This window comes from Catharus ustulatus, chromosome 21, assembly GCF_009819885.2.
Source record: "Catharus ustulatus isolate bCatUst1 chromosome 21, bCatUst1.pri.v2, whole genome shotgun sequence".
In the NCBI taxonomy this organism is placed as follows: Eukaryota; Metazoa; Chordata; class Aves; order Passeriformes; family Turdidae; genus Catharus; species Catharus ustulatus.
In genome coordinates, this window is record NC_046241.1 from 10,821,325 (window position 1) to 10,844,322 (window position 22,998).

Sequence of the window (22,998 nt, forward strand, 5' to 3'; positions counted from 1 at the left end):
TCATAATGGACTGCAACTTTCTAGAATAATTTAATTTTTTCCTACTGTTACGATGCCAGAATTTCAATCAGACAAAACTGTATAATGGATTTCTTTTGCTGGGCATGTTACATAAATTGCATATTCAAGTACTATAAAATATTTGTAACAGACAGGTACTTTTCTAAATTGGGTCTGACAGTAAGCGATAGTGACTGGAATATTTATGTGATGGCACCTATGCAACGAGGCAAAGTGCAGGGTGTGGGACAGGAACATGGCAGTAGGAACCCACCCAGGGCTTGCAGCTTTTCTGCCCTGCTGCACCGAGCTCCCCAGCCAGCCAAGCCGTGCTGGGTGCCAGGGGAGCAGTGAGCCTTCATGCAGAGAGCCTGAGCACAGATTTGGACACATCCTCCCTCCCTCCCTCCTCCTAAACCCCAAAGCCCAGCTGTTTTGCTCCTGGCCCTGCTGTGCCCGGCAGCAGTAGCTGAGGAAGCACAGAGGGCACCAGGGATGCTCCTGGGGGCACCAGGGCTGCTCCTGGGGGTGCTCCTTGTCCCAGCTCTTGCCCAAGTCCTGCTCTGTTGCCAGAGCCTCTCTGACACTGAGCGCTCATTTTGGTAACATTTCCTTGACAATCACAGTTGGCAGGACCATACTTCCCTATTTACAATTAAAATATTGTATTGATACAAATAGGCTTTGGCAGGTGCTTCAAGAGGTTTTTAATTGAATGATTATTGTATTAAATAACTGGTTTTAATGGAGCATAAACTTGCTTAAATTATGACTGTAGAGCTACTGAAGGTCCAGCAAATTTCCCAGGTATTTACAGCTTTTCACAAATAAATTTGTCTTGCCAGCAAACGAATTTCCTGGCTGCCATGGAGGGTGGCAAGGCAGAAGCTGCCAGTCGTGGGCTGAGCTCGGGAGCTGTGTCTGGCAGTTCCTCAGGCTGCTGGGCAGCCCAGCACAGCAGTGCCCGTGGCACACGGGCTGCCCTTGGATGTGGGCACAGGGTGGGCAGCAGGGTGAAGGGAGGGAAAGCTGGGCTTTGTTAACCCTGATCACAGGTCAGCTGCAGCACCAGCACCCTGCCTGAGCACACCCTGACCCCAGCCTTGTGGGGTGTGACTCCTGCCAGGACATTTCCAGTCATTGCAGCCTGTCAGGAGAAACCTCTGTGGCACAGACAGCTCCGTCTGCTCCCTCCAACAGCAGCTCACGTCAATTTGCATTACGCACGAATAGCAGAGGCAAACACGGAGATGAACCCTCTGAAAAAGGCTTGCACAGCTCTTCAGCATGGGCAGGATTAATCACAAATAATAATTACCATACCTAGAGATAATACTTCAGCAGCTCCTGGGCCGGCAGGACCTGGGGGGAGCAGCAGCCACGGTGCATCCTCCCCCCGCTGCATTTATTAAATCATCACTCACAATAATTCTGGATTTCATGATTTACCAGATCAGAAAAACAGCACCAAGCCAGCAAAGCCCAGCCTGGTGCAGTGCTCAGCACCCCTTTAACCTTCTGCTCCCTCTCACAGCAGCACCTTTGCTGCCTCAGCACAAAATGCTCCCTGGCCCTGGGGACACCGCGGAGGTGCCACCACCAGCCTCGTCCTGCGTGCCAGGCAGGCTTCAGCTGCTGCAGCCACATGACAGCAATGGGCACTCTTAGTTTATTGCCTCCATTAAGGCTCCAATAACTTAACAACAGATCAATAAACCATTATTAGCCTCCAGCCTTGAAAACCCAGTCACCCCAAACCCACCCAGCTCTGACAAGCTCACGGTTTCTCCTCATGAGGAGCCAAGACAGCTTCTTCAGAGCCTGGCTGCCCAAGCACTCCTCCCAAACAGAGATCAGTGTGCCAAGGTGGCAGGGAAGGAGAAGGTGCAGGTGTTCCCTGGGGGTGAGTGCCAGGGATGCTCTCAGGGCTGCCCTCTGCAAAGCCCCTGCCATGGGGCACCCACACCCCTGGCACAGCTGGCTCCTCACCAGTGTCCCCCCAGACCACACAGCCCTGTCCAGCCTCTTCTGATCACCAGAACATAAAAACCAGTACTGCTCCCTTAGCTGTGAAACACCTGTATGGCTCTCACTGTAGGAGGGACTTTCAAAGTGTTAATGATTTACTTCGCTAAAAAATTAATTCAGCAATTTTCCATAAATTATATGCAACTCAGTAATAAAAACTGTTTCTACATTTGGAAGCTTTCCATTACTGGTCCTGCTCCTCTGCAGAATAAAGTCGCTTTTCAGAAATAGAACTATCTGAAAGTATTTTCTAAGAAGTGATATTGAATTGATACATTAGAGGAGAAAGTTGGGCTCCTTTTGTAAGAATCATACATTTCACAATAGTCTGAACAAAGGAAGTTGTCTCTGAACGCCGTAATTTAGTCCTGAAAAAGTGACAAACAAATAATTCCAACTAAACTAGAGAAAGAAAAGTAGTGACTTTTAATTATATAATCTTTTTTGATGAATTTATTTCTGACAGTTTTATAGGCTGACAAGAGAAAGTGTTTTATATGCAAAAAACATTATTCACTCTCAGCTGTTAAAGCATAAAAATTGTCAAATGATTTTAATACAGTTTTAAGTTTAATGTTTCTTGTCAGGAAAAAAGTCCACAGCAATTACTGAGTCACATGGCCCTTAATTCTTTGTTTCTGACAGCAAAAACAATAAAATATGCTTTTGCCCAAACATTTTACTGTACAGATTTATGAGGTTTAAAAGACAGCTGTTTTTCTTATTTCTTTGCATTTAAGGAACTAAACTTCCAGGCACTTCCAGCATGAGAGATCCCCCTTAACCTGAGCAGGTTCTTCCAGAGGGGGTCACAGTGTGTGCACACCTGGGGCTGCTGTGCCAGCACCTGCCCCTCCATGGATGCTGCCATTTGGGAAGTCCCTTGGGGAGGGAAAAGCTGCTGCACTTCCCAGCAAGGAGTGCCACTGACAGCACCCAAACCTGGCTCCTTCAGTAGAATAAGGACATTTTCCTCTGTCCCCAATCCGGTGGAAATTCAAATATTTTCAAGGAGATAGAGAGCACCATTACAATCCAGCATCTCTCCTGTGCCAGGGGCCAGATACTGTGGCATTTCAGGGGCTCTGAGCAGCTCTGCAGCTCCAGACCTGAGTGCAGAGGAGAGGCAGAAATGGGCACAGCCAGCTGTGGGATTTCAGCAGCTGTTTCTCTGCACCCAGAGCACGGTCAGTCACATCCGTGTGTCACTCCCCTGGGGCAGCCACACGGCAGAGCTGTGGCCAAGGTGCCACAGGTGCCTTCCCAGGGCTGTCCCCGAGGCTCTGGCATCCTGCCTGCAGGAGAGCTGCTGCCCAGAAGGGCACCTCGGGTCGGAGAGGGCTGTGAAACCATCCTAACTGATGATTTTTAATATCAGAATAATGAAACCAAGCTGAGAAATATTAATCTTTTTAAAAATGTAAAGAAGCAGGGCTCTGTTTCCATGGCAAACCACCTCGTGCGCGTTATCTATCACCTGGGGATTCCTGTGGCATGGTAAATAGAGGGGTAAATACAGGAGAGAGGCTCTGCTCTGCTCTCGGCACAGACAAGCCCTGCTGCCACTGAAAAGCATAATGGCATTTATAGATCTGCCTGCTGACAGCAGCCCCGTCTCCATGCTTTTCCCTGCGTTTTCCACGCAGGTTTCCCCTGCCCTTGGCTGTGCCTCCAGCCCCTCCATCCCTGGTCAGCTCCAGGGCCAGCATCCCTCTGCACAAGCAGGCTGCTCCACCTCGGGGACTGCTTTGTGTCAGCAGCACAGCTTGTTTGGATCGCTTTTTCGTGTCCTCATACCCTCCCTATCCAAGCAGAAAGCAAAAATCCTACCCAAACCCCTCCCAACTTCCAGGAGTTTGCAAACCCCTGCTATAAATAGACCTCTAATAGGAGCTGTAATAGGATACAATTTATTTCCAGATCTGATGGGCTGACCTTCATCATCACTCGAGGCTCTACTTGTCATGAATTATGGGCAATTCACTCACTAGTGGAAATAAATTGTATTACCAGTGCTCAGTATCATGTCCTCGGCAGCAGACACGGGGGTGGCCGCGCTCCCTGCGCAGCCTCCCCGCTTTGGGGAGCCCCTGGCAGCGGGGTTGGGCAGAGCCCGGGGCTGGGCACCTGGGGAGGGGCTGGCTGAGGGTCCCCAACCGTGCCTGTGTCCTTGTCACAGCCAGGGACAAGCCCGAGGTGTCACTGCCCTGCTCGGGCACCGCCTGCTCCTCCCTGCTCCATCCCAGCCTGGATGGGGGCTCAGAGAGAAACTCGGACAGGGGGGAACGGGGTGGGGAGCGGTGCCCTTCTCCCTTGTCCTCGGGGCTCCATCCCAGCCTGGGTGGGGGCTCAGAGCCAAACTCGGGCACGGGGGCTGGGATGGGGAGCTGTGCCCTGCTCCTCGGGGCTCCATCCCAGCCTGGATTTGGGCTCAGAGCGAAACTCGGGCACGGGGAATGGGGTGGGGAGCTGTGCCCTTCTCCCTGCTCCTCGAGGCTCCATCCCTGCCTGGATGGGGGCTCAGAGAGAAACACGGGCACGGGGAATGGGGTGGGGAGCTGTGCCCTTCTCCCTGCTCCTCTGGGCTCCATCCCAGCCTGGATCGGGGCTCAGAGCGAAACACGGGCACGGGAAATGGGATGGGGAGCTGTGCCCTTCTCCCTGCTCCTCTGGGCTCCATCCCCAGCCCGGATCGGGGCTCAGAACCAAACACGGGCACGGGGAATGGGATGGGGAGCTGTGCCCTTCTCCCTGCTCCATCCCAGCCTGGGTCGGGGCTCAGAGCGAATCACGGGCACGGGGGACGGGATGGGGAGCTGTGCCCTGCTCCTCTGGGCTCCATCCCAGCCTGGATCGGGGCTCAGAACCAAACACGGGCACGGGGAATGGGATGGAGAGCCGTGCCCTTCTCCCTGCTCCTCCCTGCTCCATCCCAGCCTGGATCGGGGCTCAGAGCGAATCACGGGCACGGGGAATGGGGTGGGGAGCCGTGCCCCTCTCCCCTCCTCTGTGACCCGAGCAGCGGCAGAGCAGCAGAGCAGCAGCAGCTGCAGCTCCTGCCCTGCTCACCCACCCTGCTCACCCTGCTCCACGCAGGTAATGAGATCAGCAGTCGTGACAAAAGGGGTCACTGCATTAATCAACTGCAGTTAAGATCAATATACAGCAAAGCAGTAAATACCAAAAAGAGCCGTGTCAGTGTTATAAGCCGAGGCTGCACCGGCCCTGGGGAGCACAGCCCTGTGCCAGCCTGTCCCCCCCGGGCACCCCCTGCACCCCAGCATCTGCTCCTTCTGCCAGACCCTGCTGCGGGGAAACAGATGTGCCCAGCTGTTCAACAGGCACCGAACGCTGGACCCGAACAGGTCGGAGAACGCAGCCCGTGCTGCTCGGGCTGGCTCTGGAGGGTGCCCGGGGCTGTGCTGGGCTCGGGGGTGCCCGGGGCTGGCAGTCCCTGAGCTCACAGCCCAGCCCTGTGCTCACAGCCAGCCCTGAGCCGCGATGAGCTGCCCACGCATGCACAAGAAAGGGTTTATTGAGCTCCTGCACAGCTCACAGCAGAGATGAGCTCATGCTCAGTGTTACACAAGGAACACATCAGCCAGGAATTCATCATTTCGTAGCAGAAAATGTGTACCTGGAATACTCCTTAGAAAACGTGAACAGGCAGCTCAGACTTGCTGAGAACAGCAATCCCACTCTTCCCCACTCCCTTTTCCCCAGTGCATCCTCATCCCTGCCTACATCATAAAAATTTACTAATGGCAATTAGGGTTTATCAACAATTCCTCAAGGCCCAGCACAACCAGTGCTCACACACAAGATAAATATAATCCATGGCATTAAAGAATGAGCCATCCATTAGCACACACGTCCCAGTGACCCTGACGGGATTTGGACACTTGAGGAGAGTTTTATTTGTTTTGAAAGTTGCTCCAAACAAGCAAACGACAGTCACTGTTAGAGTAACATTCTAGTACAATCTAGTTCAAACTTTTACAAGAGTCAAATTCCAGGTAAAACCAGCTTGCTATTTCTTCAGGAGATTGAGATTTTCCCACACAGCACAGAGAGCAGCAGCAGAAAAATGCCACATGAAATAGCACAGAGCCACCTGAAATGGCCCAGGGCAGCTCTTACACTGAGCCTCCTCCCAGCCCAGTCCCACCCTGGCAGGGTGCAGATAACTCAGTAAGGGGGTGGCTGGGTGATGCTGTCCCCATGCCAAACAGGCAAGACACCCAGGTCTTTGTTGCAAAAATCTCCCTTTGGTTGGAATTATTTAAATAGAATAAAAACAACAGTTTATTTTTAATAATAGATGATTATTGTTCATAAATCAAAAACGTATCACAATTATTTTTGCAGAAGCTCCTTACCCAGTATGTGTTGTTCAAGCAGTAACAGGGTATTTCTCCCATTTCTCCTGTTTTCCCAGCTGCAGATGCACAGCGAATCCTAATTAAAACCTTTAAGTCTTATTCCATTTACAAGAAGGAGTGTATCATTTTTCTTTTAGCTTTTTTAAATACAGGGTCTCAATGCCCATTACAAAAATTCCAATGCATCTTTGAAGTTAGCAGCTAATTATATTTCTCCAAGTTATATATCTGGAATTCTAGATGGGGAAAAGGCAATTACTTTTTCTCTCATTTAGCATAACAATCTCTGAAGCTTTACTGGCGCTCCAGTGAGTCATGCCATAGATCAGAGCCCGGGCTGAAAGAGGAGGAATTTGGGGGGCAGGCAGGATGCTGGCTCAGCTCTGGCGGGCTCTTTCCCTTGTTAGCGAGCTCTCCCCACCAGGACACTCACTAATTGTTTGTGGAATGACCGCGGTGCTTTTTGCCGGGAGCTTTGCCGGGGAGGTCACTCAGCACATTCATTACAGGGCACCTGCTCGCGCTGCTGGAGCAAAGGGGCTGTCAGCATTTTCCAGGAGTTTATAACTTGGCTGCGAATGTTTGTGTGGAGCTGGAAATCGTGGCATGATTTCTGGCGGGCAGAGCGCGGCTGGTTCAGCCCGTTTGTCCCCGTGTCACTTTGCCCAGGTGCTGCTGGCACCTGTGAGCCCCTGCCTGGCAGGCTGCAGGGAGCTGGGACGGGGATTGCTCTGTGCAAGGCTCTGTGCAAGGCTCTGTGCAAGGCTCTGTGCACCTTGGCACAGCAGGGAGAGCAGGATGGGCAGCACTGGGGCGCAGTGGGACACCCCAGCTGAGGGCCAGTGACAACTGCTGGAGCCTTGACCTTTGTCAGCTGAATTGCTGTGAGCTTCACTTCAACACTCCTCAGCCCCCTTCGCTGGAAGATCTATTACACTTGGGGCATCTTGCCTCTTTCTCAGAGTTGAACTTTAAAATGCTTCCAGAAAAGGGTCTGGAATTTGTGCACAAGCCCAGAGATGTGCGTTGGGCCAAGCTGTGGTCCCTTATTGTCCCTGCACGACAAGGAGTTCTGTAGGTTTGCTGCTCATCAAGGCTGCACCTGTGATTACGAGGGGAAAACAAAACAAAACACCAAAACAAACAAACAAAACAGAAAAAATTAATTCCCTTGCACACGCTGGAACAGGGGGAGAGAGCAAAGCTGTTCCCAGCTGGTTTCCAGCTCAGTGCTGCATTTCCACCCTAGGGTGGGTAACATCACACTGCTCCACACCAGCGGACAGGGTGCTCACTCTCCCTGCCAGCTGATTTATTCCTGCTGCTTCTGGGTGTGCTTGTTGCTGGGGTAGTCCCAGACCTCAGACTGTTTTTCCAGACTTGTCTGTGACACTGACACAGAAATGTTTTTGGAAGCAAAAGGATGGAAAAGGATTGAAATGAAAGGAGCCCAAAATTGGTGCAGGTAGCTCTGTTGGCATTGGGATTTGATTTCCTGCAAACTCTGAGCATCTTTACAAGCTGGAGAAATGCTGGTGGCTCAGCACCAGGACAGTGGGTGGCTTTCCCTGCCCCAGGGCTCACAGTCCCTGCTCAGCCCATTCTCTGGTGCTGATCTCCTGTGTGCCTGAGCCCCTCTTTGCAGGGCTTTGCCCCCGGAGCTGCTCTGAGCCAGCCGGGCTGTGGCTGTGCGGTGACAGTGACAGTGACAGTGATAGTGACAGTGACAACTGAATGTCCCCTGCGGCACCCCGAGCCGGGCACAGCCAGCTCCCGAGGTGACACAGGTGCTCCAGGCAGCCAGAGCCGGGCATCCCTTCCCTGTCGGCACCCTGAGCCCAACAGGGCACACAGAGCCCAGCCCAGGGCACACACTGACCCAGCCTAGGGCACACAGAGCCCAGCCCAGGGCACACACTGGCCCAGCCCAGGGCACACACTGGCCCATCCCAGGGCACACACTGGCCCAGGCTGAGCGGCTGCGGTGCTGGGCCGGAGCTGCCGGAGCTGCCGGAGCTGCCGGAGCGCTCGAGGCCGCGACACCGAGACACCGAGACGCTGCTGCCGGGGAACCTGTGCGAAATTAAATTCTCCACTTGGCTGGTCCGGGTGACTTGGCTTTGCTCTGCTGACTTGTTCCTTCATTATTTTTTTGGCCGATAACTGACTGCGAGCTTGTCTTGTCTGTTTAATACCAGCACAGCAGTTCCAGGAGAGGCTCAGGCTTGTCAGTCTCGGCGAGCGCGCACTGTATTGCTCTCCCCACTTCATTTACTCCATGGACAGGAGGGGAAAAGCCTCGAGGCGCTGCGGGGCTTGGCAGCTGGGATGGGTTCGGTTCCTCTGCAGGCTGGGCGCAGCCCCAGAGCAGCCTGGCACAGCTGGGGCACGGCCAGACCCAAACCCCTCCAGGGGACAGGAGCCGGGTGGGCCAGGCGAGCAAGGACAGTCATTATTGAGATTAATCTCTCCCTCACACCTTGGAGCACGTCGAGGAAATCTCCAGGCAGCCTTGCAGCCAGGTTTGAATGGACTTGGCTGTTCTTGCTCTGAGCACCTGGCACAGGAGCACCTGGGGCTCAGGTGGGTGCAGGGCTGGCGTTGGCTCTGCACAGAAAGAGGCATTTCTGGGGATGTCATTTCTGGGGATGCCATTGCTGAAAGTGCCATTTCTGGGGATGCCATTGCTGAAAGTGCCATTTCTGGGGATGCCATTGCTGGAGATGTCATTGCTGAAGGTGCCATTTCCAAAGGTGCCATTGCTGAAGATGCCATTTCTGGGGATGCCATTGCTGAAAGTGCCATTGCTGAAGGTGCCATTGCTGAAGGTGCCATTTCTGGGGATGCCATTGCTGAAAGTGCCATTTCCAAAGGTGTCATTTCTGGGGATGCCATTTCCAAAGGTGCCATTTCCAAAGGTGCCATTGCTGAAGGTGCCATTTCCAAAGGTGCCATTTCTGGGGATGCCATTTCCAAAGGTACCATTGCTGAAGGTGCCATTTCTGGAGATGTCATTTCTGGGGATGCCATTGCTGAAGGTGTCATTGCTGAAGGTGCCATTTCCAAAGGTGCCATTTCTGGAGGTACTATTTCCAAAGGTGCCATTTCCAAAGGTGCCATTTCTGGAGATGCCATTGCTGAAGCACCTTCTCCCCGTGCCTGTACTGCCCTGCATGGACTAATGCATTCAGGGCACACAGGGGTCCTGAGCACATGCAGGTGCAGCCACACCTGTCCTGGTGTATTTGCACAGCGACAGAAGAGGGATCAGCCCTGTCCCCAGGACGTGTCTCTGCCTGGAGGACAGGGTGCCTGCCAGGGCAGCTGGGTCCTTGGAGTAAGGCTTAGCAAACACAGTTGGTTTTTGTTTAATTAACAGCAAGCAGAGAATTTAAAGACTGGGTTTTCTCCAACCTGTGATAAATTAACCTCCTCCTTGCTCAGGAGGATAGGAACGCTCCAGATCAATGATCTTGCTGATGCCTGGCTTCTCCTCCTTCGGAGGGAGAAAGGGACAGAGAGCAGCAGCCCCTGCCCTGCGCTGCCTTTGGGGCAGGAGTGGAGTGACTGTGGGTAATGATGATGAATGGCATGATTAAAGCTGGAACTCAGACCTGCAGCTGGAATTTCAGACCCTGTCCACAGAACAATCCAGCTCCTGCTGTGCAGTCTGGGGGCACTTGGAGTGCAGCTGAAGGCAGTGGGGTGCTCCAGGCAAACCCCCGGACAGACAGACACACAGACAGACACCCCTGACTCGTGCTGTGTTCAAGGGCTCCTGTTCCATGTCAGAGCTACTCCCAGAGTGGCTGTGGCCGTGCCAAGGGGTGCCAGCACCCTGTGACAGCCACCAGAGGGTCTGTGGGCACCCATGGGTGCTGTGTCAGAGTGGGGACTGCTGGGCTGTGGCTATTGTCCCTCTGGATCCTGGGCAGAAAATAAATCCCCAATTTTTAATTTTTTTTTTTTTTAAAATTTTGTGCATTTAAAAAAAAAATGGTAGATTTATAAATTTCTCAGAAATCACACAGACACAACATCTGCAGCTCCGCCTGAGCAATGCTGGGCCTTGGCTGCAGTTTTTGCTTTTCTAAACTCCTTCTTTAAATGTATTTTTATACAGCAGTGTTGACCTTTTCTGCCAGCCCCTGTGGAGCGAGGTTGTATCTTGTGTAAAAGTCATATCAAATGGGCCACAAAAAATCACTCTTGCCTGATTAAAATGAATAGTCTAGACAACGTGTGCATTTTCCTTCTGTGTCGTTAGCTTTGTGTGAGAGCTTGCAGCAATCAGGGCTTTTATGGGAGAAACACAGCTACAGGTACTGCGAGCTGCCTTAGCAGATACTAATTACAATCCCTGTAAGGATTGATTTGCAAAGAAAATTTCTATTGCCTCAAGGACAAACGTTTGTGCAAATGATATTATTGTGTATGAGAAATTGGTAACACTATGAAATGGTTCGTTTATAAATACTTTACTATTTATTAAATTAAATGGTCTTATAACAATCCTTTTGCTAAGTTAAAATATCCTAAGTGTTCTGTTTTTGCATTATTTCTGTGCTGTAGAGCTGGTTGGAGTCACCTGTTCAGACAATTGCTGCTGTGGTTTGTGACGTGCCGGGTCTGACAGTGGTGCCACACAGAGCTGGTGTCAGAGCCACAGCATCTCCTCTCCCCTTCCTCACTGGGAGATGAAATTCTACAACAGCACCGTTTTCCCTTGGGTGTGGGGTGTGACTGTGGCAAACAACACAAACTTTGTCCTTGGTTTGGCTCGTCCAGCGCGAGAAGTGGGTGCCCAGCCCTGGCTCCCAGGTCTGCAGGAGATGCAGCTGCTGTGTGGGGGATGAGATTGTTTCTGCAGTTCCCACATCCCCAGACCTTCCAGAGCAGTTTGTGTTGCCCCCAAACCATGAGGCCCACTGAGCACTGTTCTGGTGGATGTAGCTGCACCCCAAGCTGTGGGGGCTGCGCTTCGCTCCTGGTTCAGATTCAAGGCCCAGGGGGGTCAAGAGCTGCTTTCCCATTTTGCTGTGGGAGCAATCCCACAGTGACTGCTGCTGTGTCCAGGCTGCCCATGCCCACCTGGGCAGGTGTCCAGCGTGGCAGCTGTTCCAGTCCTGGTGTGTGTTTTACCGGGAGGAATGCAAGAGGAAGAAGCACACGAGGTGTATGAAGTGTGAGAGGTGTGTGTGAGAGGTGGCAGTGCTCACCTGTGAGCGTGCAAGCCAGGGAGATGGACAGGAGCAGTGGTCACACCTGTCAGAAATCAAATTACTGCTGCTCCTGCACCCACTGGTGCTGTGCCAGCACTCCCAGGCTGACCAGCTTCATTCCTGCTTTGGGAAGTCGCGCTCACCTCCCAAAATTCTAGCCTGCTCTGGAAAACAAGCAGACAAGACATCTGTACTGAGCTCGAAATTTCTCTTGAATGTCCTCCGTGTAATTTATGTTCCCTCCCAGCTGAGTGCCTGCAGCAAAGCCCATTAATGGTGGCAGTTTGTGACACGACTGAAGGCTGCTCCGAGGGGCAGCTCTGCACCGTGCGCTGCCTTTGGAGGCGTTTGCTGCCGTGGTGAGGCTCAGCTTCCCCTCTGCTTCCCGGGCTCCAGAGACCAATCCTTCCTTTGGCTGCCTCTGCCGCTGCTATGGCAATATTTTCTCCCCCATCGTGGTAATCACGCAATGGTCTCTGAGAACAGCAGGAGAAGCTGTGCCTGGTAGATGCATAAAAGGTAAGATGAACTACATGTCATAAAACTTTTAAAAGTTCCTTTTTTGTGTTTGTGCGGGGGTTATTTTATATGGCTTTTGATATGAAGCTAAAATTGCACATCAAAAAGGATAATGCATCTTTAAGCTGTTACAATGACTTCTAAATTTTTCATTTAATGTCAGTGAGGAAAAAACCCCTCAGTTGGCTGAGTTACGTTGGTGAGATGGCTGTTTCATTCCATAAAGTGTCTGCAGTGGATTTGAACAGTAGGAAATCCAAGGGTGATAAATAGCTATTTCTAAGTAAATTTCATGCAATTGCCCTTTGGTTAAAGTCTTTCCTCTCAGCACTTTCCTGTGCACATAGCCCAACTAATAATATTCAGGAGCAAGTGCTTTCCAGTGTGACAACTGATTGCACTTTGAAGCAGTAAATGGCTGATTTCATAATTGGTATAATTTTTCACAAGTACCTGAATGTCATATACAGAAAGAATAAGCAACCTGGACTTAATACGGGAGCTTTTTCAATTCTCCTAAAAATCAATAATGTATTAAACCCCTCTAACTGATTAAAATAATGTGAACCCTGAGTAGGTTTTGTGAGGAAGGCAGGTTTCTTCAAGGGTGGCAGATTTATGGCAAAAGGGTTAATACATGGGGAGAACAGGGATACGTTACAGATGGAGTCCGTTTTCCTAATTAAACTTTTATCAAGATTTTCCAGGTTTGAATTGTTTCACTTAGCATGATGGGAAGGAGCATTTCCTTTGGTTTCAGGGCAGCCACTGCTCCCTGTCCTCGTGGAAGGGGCGAGGGTTGTGAGAAGGAAAATGGGATCCTTGCTGGGAGCAGCAGGCTGGCTCTGCCGGCTCCTGCTGCCCTGGCAGGACAGGATTTCGGGGGGAGCTGCCCTGGTGTCGGGGCTGGCTGTGTCAGCACCAGCCTGGGGCACAGGACAGGGCTGGGCTGGGGGCACCTCCATGCCCAGGGGTCTCTGCATGAGGAGCTCACAGAGAGGTGAATGGGGCTGCAGAGTCACACAAGACACAGCCTCTCACAGCAGGCAAGCAGGAGGGCACTTTCACCCCAGGATCTCATGATTTCTTGAAATCCTGTCGTGCTGTTGTGGGAAAATGCCTGAGATCTTTTGAGGGAATATTGACAAAGCTGAAGCAGAGGTGCAGCCTCGTGGCAGGGACGTGCAGGTGGCAGGGGATGGGGCGTGGAGGGCACTGAGGGGAGGGGGCACTGAGGGGTGCCCTGGGTGCAGCAGCCCTTGCTGGCAGCACTGGTGTGGTGTGGGCACTGTGGGATGTGCATGAATGCCTGGAGGGAAGGTGAAGAAACGAGAACACTCTGTTAAAGCTGTGGAGCCCAGGGAATCATCACCCAGCCCCTGGGCATGGCGAGGGGGCACCAGCCCCTGTCCCTGGGGCAGCCTCATCCCCTCCTGGTCCCACTGCAGGGACAGCGAGCTCACTGCCCACCTGAGCTGAGCTCACTGCACACCTGAGCTGAGCTCACTGCCACACTGAGCTGAGCTCACTGCACACCTGAGCTGAGCTCACTGCACACCTGGGCTGAGCTCACTGCCCACTGAGCTGAGCTCACTGCACACCTGAGCTGAGCTCACTGCCCACTGAGCTGAGCTCACTGCACACCTGAGCTGAGCTCACTGCACACCTGGGCTGAGCTCACTGCCCACTGAGCTGAGCTCACTGCACACCTGAGCTGAGCTCACTGCACACCTGAGCTGAGCTCACTGCCACACTGAGCTGAGCTCACTGCACACCTGGGCTGAGCTCACTGCCCACTGAGCTGAGCTCACTGCACACCTGAGCTGAGCTCACTGCACACCTGAGCTGAGCTCACTGCCACACTGAGCTGAGCTCACTGCACACCTGAGCTGAGCTCACTGCCACACTGAGCTGAGCTCACTGCACACCTGGGCTGAGCTCTCTGCCACACTGAGCTGAGCTCACTGCACACCTGAGCTGAGCTCACTGCCACACTGAGCTGAGCTCACTGCACACCTGAGCTGAGCTCACTGCCACACTGAGCTGAGCTCACTGCCACACTGAGCTGAGCTCTCTGCCACACCGAGCTGAGCTCACTGCACACCTGAGCTGAGTTCACTGCACACCTAAACTGAGCTCACTGCCACACTGAGCTGAGCTCTCTGCCACACTGAGCTGAGCTCACTGCCACACTGAGCTGAGCTCTCTGCCACACTGAGCTGAGCTCACTGCACACTGAGCTGAGCTCACTGCCACACTGAGCTGAGCTCACTGCCACACTGAGCTGAGCTCACTGCCACACCTGAGCTGAGCTCACTGCACACCTGAGCTGAGCTCACTGCACACCTGAGCTGAGCTCACTGCCACACTGAGCTGAGCTCACTGCACACCTGAGCTGAGCTCTCTGCCACACTGAGCTGAGCTCACTGCCACACTGAGCTGAGCTCACTGCACACCTGAGCTGAGCTCACTGCACACCTGAGCTGAGCTCACTGCCACACCTGAGCTGAGCTCACTGCCACACTGAGCTGAGCTCTCTGCCACACCTGAGCTGAGCTCACTGCCACACTGAGCTGAGCTCACTGCCACACTGAGCTGAGCTCTCTGCCACACCTGAGCTGAGCTCACTGCCACACTGAGCTGAGCTCATTGCCACACTGAGCTGAGCTCTCTGCCACACTGAGCTGAGCTCACTGCCACACTGAGCTGAGCTCACTGCACACCTGAGCTGAGCTCACTGCCACACTGAGCTGAGCTCATTGCCACACTGAGCTGGCATTCCCCCTGGAACAGTGCACTCCTCCCCAGGGGACCAGGGGCTGGGGGACTGAGGAATCTATTTAAACTTCTCAAGATCATGATCAGACATCTTAAGCTCTGCATTATTCACGTTTGTCTGTTGTTTCTAACTCATTTCCTATTTTCCAGCTGAGGGACTCTGCCAGAAGCACTCTTTGCCAGAGATTAAAACAATTTCGGAAGCAGACACCCAATTCCTCTCTTTGGATAGTAGGCAAATTGGATATCTGTGAGAAGCAAGCAAATTTTATTATCAACAGATAGTTTGCTACTTAACTATCCTTAAGAACCCCCAGTATGTGCAGGTGCTAGTTAGCTGTCCTGAGCCCCAAGGCACACGTGGGACAGGGTGCTGTGCCCAGCCTGTGCCCTGTGCCCTGGCAGCCAGGGAGGGCACCTGGGGAGCAGGGATTCTCTGGCAGCAGAGGAGCTGGAAAGGAAAAGCACAAGTGCAGGAGGAACAGCCCCATCCCACGAGCTCTGGCTCCATCTGTGCCCTGCCCATCTCCAACGCTGGTGCTGAGGCCATGAGACACAGGAAATCACATTTCTGTCATCAGCCGTGGCTCTCCTTGGCTTGTACCAAAATAGCTGTTTTTAAAGTAATTATCACTAATTTGGGGAAATGCACCATTAGAGATGTAAATCGATTGGCTAATGGATGTGCACGGCAGACCAGTGGATGGTGAGTGGGATAACCAAACTGGAACCATTGCTCAGCCTGCTAGGCAGGTTCCCGGGGTGGGTTTGGGTACCTGGCAGTCTCCCAGGTGTCTTCCCTGGCACCTGGAGCTCGCTCCATGGCAGTTGCACATCTTGCCCTCCCCAGCATCCTCGGGGTGCTGCAGGAAGTTCTGCACCAGTCCAGGAAGACAAAGGGGATGGCTCTGAGAATTACACAGGGATCCAAAAAAAAAATCGTGGAGTCATTCATCAGGATTGCTGTAGTTCTTGACCACATAGTCAATGATTTATTTAATCTTAATATATTCCACAAAGAGTCCCCATATTTCCATAAATATGTCATATCTACCTAATACATAGTAATGAACCTGCTCCAAGGGTAAATAAATAAGATCTAAGCTCAGAAAGCCAATGTTTATCAAAGGGAGATATAGAGATATTGAGTCCTTTAAAGTACCATTCTTCACAGCAATCACAGCCAAGTTTGGCCATGCATAGGGTGTCCAGTCAATCAGAACCCCGGGGGCTCGCAGGGCTGGGCACACCCTGGGCACACCCTGGGCTGGCCAGCACACCCAGGGCACACCCTGGGCACACCCTGGGCACACCCTGGGCACACCCTGGGTTGGCCAGCACATCCAGGGCACACCCTGGGCACACCCTGGGCACACCCTGGGTTGGCCAGCACACCCTGGGCACACCCTGGGCACACCCTGGGCTGGCCAGCACACCCTGGGCACACCCTGGGCACACCCTGGGCTGGCCAGCACACCCAGGGCACACCCAGGGCACACCCTGGGCACACCCTGGGCACACCCTGGGCTGGCCAGCACACCCTGGGCACACCCTGGGCACACCCTGGGCACACCCTGGCACACCCTGGCTGGCCAGCACACCCTGGGCACACCCTGGCACACCCAGGGCACACCCTGGCACACCCTGGGCACACCGTGGGCACACCCTGGGCTGGCCAGCACACCCAGGGCACACCCTGGGCACACCCTGGGCTGGCCAGCACACCCTGGGCACACCCTGGCACACCCTGGCTGGCCAGCACACCCTGGGCACATCCTGGGCACACCCTGGGCTGGCCAGCACACCCTGGGCACACCCTGGGCACACCCTGGGCTGGCCAGCACACCCTGGCACACCCTGGGCACACCCTGGGCACACCCTGGGCACACCCTGGGCACACCCTGGCACACCCTGGGCTGGCCAGCACACCCTGGGCACACCCTGGGCACACCCTGGCACACCCTGGGCACACCCTGCGCTGGCCAGCACACAGCCCTGGGTGCCACAGCCTGCAGGGAGCCAGCTCTGCCCTCCACGGGCACCGCAGCAGCTCTGAAGGATTCATCCAGAGACACTCCTGGAACCACGGAGGCTGGGAAATCCCTCTGCGGGCATCAGTCCAACCCAGCACTGCCAAGGCCACCGCGATTGTCCCCAAGTGCCACCACATCTGCACGGTTTGTAAACCCCGAGTGACTCCAGCCCTGCCCTGGGCAGCTGTGCCACTCCCGACCACTCCTTCCCTGAAGAAATCGTTCCAGATATCCAATGTAAACCTCTCCGGCACAGTCTGAGGCTGTTTCCTTTGTGCTGCCCTGTTCCCTGGGAGCAGAGCCCTCCCCTCCCCTGGCAGGAGTTGTGCAGAGCCACAGGGTCCCCCCTGGTCCCCCCTGGTCCCCCTTTTCTCCAGCTGAGCCCCCAGAGCTCCCTCAGCCCCTCCCCAGCTCCTCTGCCCGGCTCTGGGCACGCACAGCCTTGTCTGCAGCTGCTGCTCTCAGGCAGAGGTCTCCTAAGAGGGACCTGGAGATTTCACATAGAGGAGAATTTGCCGATTTTTGTTTTGAGAATTATCTATTATGAAAAAAAAATTTGAAATAATTTTAAGCAGAATATTTGACATGGACTGTTTTAATTTATCTTATTCCATTTTTCCATGGAGTTACATACAGCTGTGCATAACATGATGTAACATGCTAATACAAATGTTTTCATAAAAATACATTGAAAATACATAAAGATGTGGCTGCAAAGGGAAATAACTTAATTTTTATAGGTTGCATCTTCTTAATCTTATTTTCTACAGCAAAGTATTTCATGCTTTTTTAATAATTAGTTTGACGAAGTCAATAATAATAGAATATTCTGATTATGTCAATATGACATGTAATATTATGCATATTCTCTACTTCTCTACTATTATGCATATTATGACATGACTTGACATGATATGACAGGTCACATTATGCGCTACTACTGATGTCATAAAATAATGTAAAAGTAATGAAAACAAATTTTGAAATGAAAAATTTTAAAAGGAACAAATTTTTTTTTTCCCAAGGGAAATTCCAAAGCAAATCTCTTTCCTTTCCACTTTTAAGTTCGCTTCACTGGGGTGCTCCACTCTTCCCCCAGGTTAAACATTTCATTCCTCGTCCTCAGCTTGTTGCTTTGTTCCCCCTCAGCAGCTGGGCTTGGTGCGGCTCCCCAAGGAGCACACACAGCTGGAGCTCGCCTGGGGACGTGTCCTGGCCCGGGAGGGGACCGGGGTGACACCGAATGACACGGGGCTGGCCCGGCTGCACTGTGAGCTCCACACAGCGTGCTGACCCTGCATTCTGCAGGGATGCAGTGACCACCCGCACCTCCTCCACACACAGCACAGCTGGAGCTCGCCTGGGGACGTGTCCTGGCCCGGGAGGGGACCTGGGTGACACCGGCACGGCTGACACGGGCTGGCCCGGCTGCACTGTGAGCTCCACACAGCGTGCTGCCCTGACCTGTGTCCATTCCTGCAGGGATGCAGTGACCACCCGCACCTCCCGCACACACAGCACAGCTGGGCTTGGTGCGGCTCTCCAAGGAGCACACACAGCTGGAGCTCGCCTGGGACGTGTCCCGGTCCGGGAGGGGACCGGGGTGACACGGGCTGGCCCGGCTGCACTGTGAGCTCCACACAGCGTGCTGCCCTGACCTGTGTGCATTCCTGCAGGGATGCAGTGACCACCCGCACCTCCCGCACACACAGCACAGCTGGGAAAGCATTTCTGGCAGGTTTCTGTGCGCGGGGTGCTCTTGAGCCCGAGCCTGTAGCTGCCCCAAAGGTGCAGGTTCCTTCTCCTGAAGCGAACGCGGCGATGCTGGCAGGCAGGAGGGAATTCCAGCGCCTGGAGAGCGGAGCAGGAGCCCAGCACGGGCACCGGGGACCGCAGCCTGCGCTCCGTGCGCTCCCGCTACGGCTGCGATTCGGATTCATTTTTAATGAAACGCTTTTTGCTACAATCCTACAGCAGCCCCAAATGGTGGCAGGCAAGAGGACGCCAGGTGGAAGAGCTGCTCCCTGCTCGCTGCTCCCGAGCCCTCTGAGAGGGAGCCCTGCAGGGAGCGGGGGACAGACGGGGACAGACAGGGACAGACGGGGACAGGGCAGGGGACAGACGGGGACAGGGCAGGGGACAGACGGGGACAGACGGGGACAGGGCAGGGGACAGGGCAGGGGACGGGGCAGGGGACAGGGCAGGGGACAGGGCAGGGGACAGGGCGGCGGGCACGGACACCGGGCGGGGACAGCGCTGGCCCGGGGTGGCCGCGGGGAGCGGTGCCAGCCTGGCAGGTGGCCCGAGGCGAGCAGGGGCGAGCCGGGTGTGAGCTGGGTTTGAGCTGGGTGTGAGCCGGGTTTGAGCTGGGTGTGAGCTGGGTTTGAGCTGGGTGTGAGCCGGGTTTGAGCTGGGTGTGAGCTGAGTGTGAGCTGGGTTTTAGCCAGGTGTGAGCCGGGTGTGAGCTGGGTTTGAGCTGGGAGTGAGCTGGGTGTGAGCCGGGTGTGAGCTGGGTTTGAGCTGGGTTTGAGCTGGGTTTGAGCTGGGTGTGAGCTGGGTTTGAGCTGGGTTTGAGCTGGGTTTGAGCCGGGTGTGAGCTGGGTGTGAGCTGGGTTTGAGCCGGGTGTGAGCCGGGTGTGAGCCGGGTTTGAGCCGGGTGTGAGCTGGGTGTGAGCTGGGTGTGAGCCGGGTTTGAGCCGGGTTTGAGCTGGGTTTGAGCTGGGTTTGAGCTGGGTTTGAGCTGGGTGTGAGCTGGGAGTGAGCCGGGTGTGAGCTGGGTTTGAGCTGGGTTTGAGCCGGGTGTGAGCCGGGTGTGAGCCGGGTGTGAGCTGGGTGTGAGCTGGGTGTGAGCTGGGTATGAGCTGGGTATGAGCTGGATGTGAGCCGGGTGTGAGCCGGGTGTGAGCTGGGTGTGAGCTGGGTGTGAGCTGGGTGTGAGCTGGGTTTGAGCTGGGTGTGAGCTGGGAGTGAGCTGGGTTTGAGCTGGGTTTGAGCTGGGTGTGAGCTGGGTTTGAGCCGGGTGTGAGCTGGGTTTGAGCCGGGTGTGAGCTGGCTATGAGCTCGGTGTGAGCTGGGTTTGAGCTGGGTTTGAACTGTGTTTGAGCTGGCTATGAGCTCGGTGTGAGCTGGGTTTGAGCTGGGTTTGAGCTGGGTGTGAGCTGGGTTTGAGCTGGGTGTGAGCCGGGTGCGAGCCGGGTTTGAGCTGGGAGTGAGCCGGGTGTGAGCTGGGTGTGAGCCGGGTTTGAGCCGGGTGTGAGCTGGGTGTGAGCTGGATGTGAGCTGGGTTTGAGCTGGGAGTGAGCTGGATGTGAGCTGGGTTTGAGCCGGGTGTGAGCCGGGTGTGAGCTGGGTTTGAGCTGGGTTTGAGCTGGGTTTGAGCCGGGTGTGAGCTGGGTGTGAGCTGGGTTTGAGCTGGGTGTGAGCTGGGTGTGAGCCGGGTGTGAGCCGGGTGTGAGCCGGGTGTGAGCTGGGTTTGAGCTGGGTGTGAGCTGGGAGTGAGCCGGGTGTGAGCTGGGTTTGAGCTGTGTTTGAGCTGGGTGTGAGCTGGGTGTGAGCTGGGTGTGAGCTGGGTGTGAGCCGGGTTTGAGCTGGGTGTGAGCTGGGTTTGAGCTGGGTGCGAGCCGGGTGTGAGCCGGGTTTGAGCTGGGTGCGAGCTGGGTTTGAGCTGGGTGTGAGCTGGGTTTGAGCTGGGTATGAGCTGGGTGTGAGCTGAGTGTGAGCCGGGTTTGAGCTGGGTGTGAGCTGGGTTTGAGCTGGGTGTGAGCTGGTGTGAGCTGGGTGTGAGCCGGGTTTGAGCTGGGTGTGAGCTGGGTTTGGGCTGGGTATGAGCTGGGTTTGAGCTGGGTGAGCTGGGTGTGAGCTGGGTGTGAGCTGAGTGTGAGCTGGGTTTGAGCTGGGTGTGAGCTGGGTGTGAGCTGGGAGTGAGCCGGGTGTGAGCTGGGTGTGAGCTGGGTGCGAGCCGAGTGTGAGCTGGGTTTGAGCCGGGTTTGAGCTGGGTGTGAGCTGGGTTTGAGCTGGGTGTGAGCTGGGTTTGAGCCGGGTTTGAGCTGGGTGTGAGCTGGGTGTGACCTGGCTTTGAGCTGGGTGCGAGCCGAGTGTGAGCTGGATGTGAGCTGGGTTTGAGCTGGGTTTCAGCCGGGTGTGAGCTGGGTTTGAGCTGGGTTTGAGCTGGGTGTGAGCTGGGTGTGAGCTGGGTTTGAGCTGGGTGTGAGCCGGGTGTGAGCTGGGTGTGAGCTGGGTTTGAGCTGGGTGTGAGCTGGGTTTGAGCTGGGTGTGAGCTGGGTTTGAGCTGGGTTTGAGCTGGATGTGAGCTGGGTGTGAGCTGGGTTTGAGCTGGGCACGGCAGCCCGGTGTCCGGAGCTGCGCCCATCGCGGTGCCACACCCTGGTGACACGGGCAAGGTCACCCAGGCTCCTCTCAGTGTCATCCTCAAACAGAAAGGTCATTTTTTAATTATCCAGAGCTGACAGCGAGCTCAGAGCGAAGGCAGTGATGGCTGGGGGAGCTTCAGCTCGGACAGCCCGGCCCCGGCCGCACCCGGCGGGCTCGGAGCCCCTCGGAGCCGCACCCTGGAGCTCCTCCGTGGAGCTGCGGGTCCCGGGACACCCCAGCCAGGGTGGGAACCCCAATTCCGGGTGGGAACCCCAATTCCGGAGGGTCAGGGAGGGTGAGGATGGGTGGGAACCCCAATTCAGGGTGGGAGCCCCAATTCCGGAGGGTCAGGAGGGTGCGGACGGGTGGGAGCCCCAATTCCGGAGGGTGCCCCAATTCCGGAGGGTGCCCCAATTCCGGAGGGTGCCCCGGTGCCGCTCCCCCAGCCCTGCCCTGCCCCGGGAACCAGCGGGAGGGGTCGGGGGGACCCCGGGGCCGGGCGGGACCCCCCAGCCCGAGCAGGGACCGGGGCTCGGCTCTGCCGCAGTCGCGGGGGTTCCGTGAACGCAAATGAACGGGGTTCGGTCCAAATTGCATTTCCTCTCCGCGTATGGAGTATGACGGCACATTAAAGCCTGTAATATTCCGCTGCTGCTCTTTTGCATGATTTTTTAATTAAAAAACTATGGAGTAAACAAACATTCTGCTCTGGAGTAGCCCTGCAGAGACCCATCCAGAGGCACATTCACAGCCCTCCACTTTTTCAAGAAAGTTTATATCTTAACAACAACAAAAAAAATAATAATAATATCACCCACCCTAACAGTTAGTATTGGGTAAAAGTTTGAAGTGAAAGGCAGCTGGCAACCTTCTCCAGCCCGTGAAATGATATTAACATTTTATTATTCTAAGGTGAGCTTTTTGAAACGGAATTTTAAATGTTACCCTGCTGTTCCAGAACACAAAAACCTTTAATTTTATGCAAATGAACAGCGAGGAGCTGAGCGCTTAATGTAAACGAACACTTTCTTTGTAGGAGAGGTTGGAAGGGAAAAAAAAAAATTCCCAGGGATTCTTTAATTGCTGTCTGAAATTATGTAAATCCCAGCGCTAGGCAGAACGCAATTATCCCGTGCCCCTCTCTGCCAGCATTGCTAATGTCTAACAAAATATCGGTGGGTGACATTTAGTCGAGGTAATGCAAATGAGAATTAATTTTTTTTCCGAGACAAAGGGCAGCTAAAAGATCACCTCGTTGTGCGCGGAGGGGGCAGAGCGGGGGGCGAGGGCAGCAGGACCAGCCCGGAGCCTTCAGCGCTGCTTTCCCTTCCTTCCCAGGCGGGATGGAGAGGGGCAGCGCACGGGGGATGGGGGAAGGTGGGTTGTTTGTTTTTCTGTTTAATGCGTGGTCATCCCGGCCGAGGGCAGGGTGGGAGCCGTGATTGAAGCCCACTAATGGCTCTGGCTGGTGGTGGGCAAAGGCGGCAGTGATTTATCACCTCGCCGTGCTGATAACTAGCAATAATTCTATTAAATATTCAGAGTGAGGCTTTTGCAACACAATTATCAAACGGGGTTTGTTAGTGCAGAAACGCTCCTCGAGCACAAAAAGGGGCTGCGGGTGCAGGGAAGGGCAAAATCTGCCAAGGGCAAAATCTGGGGGAC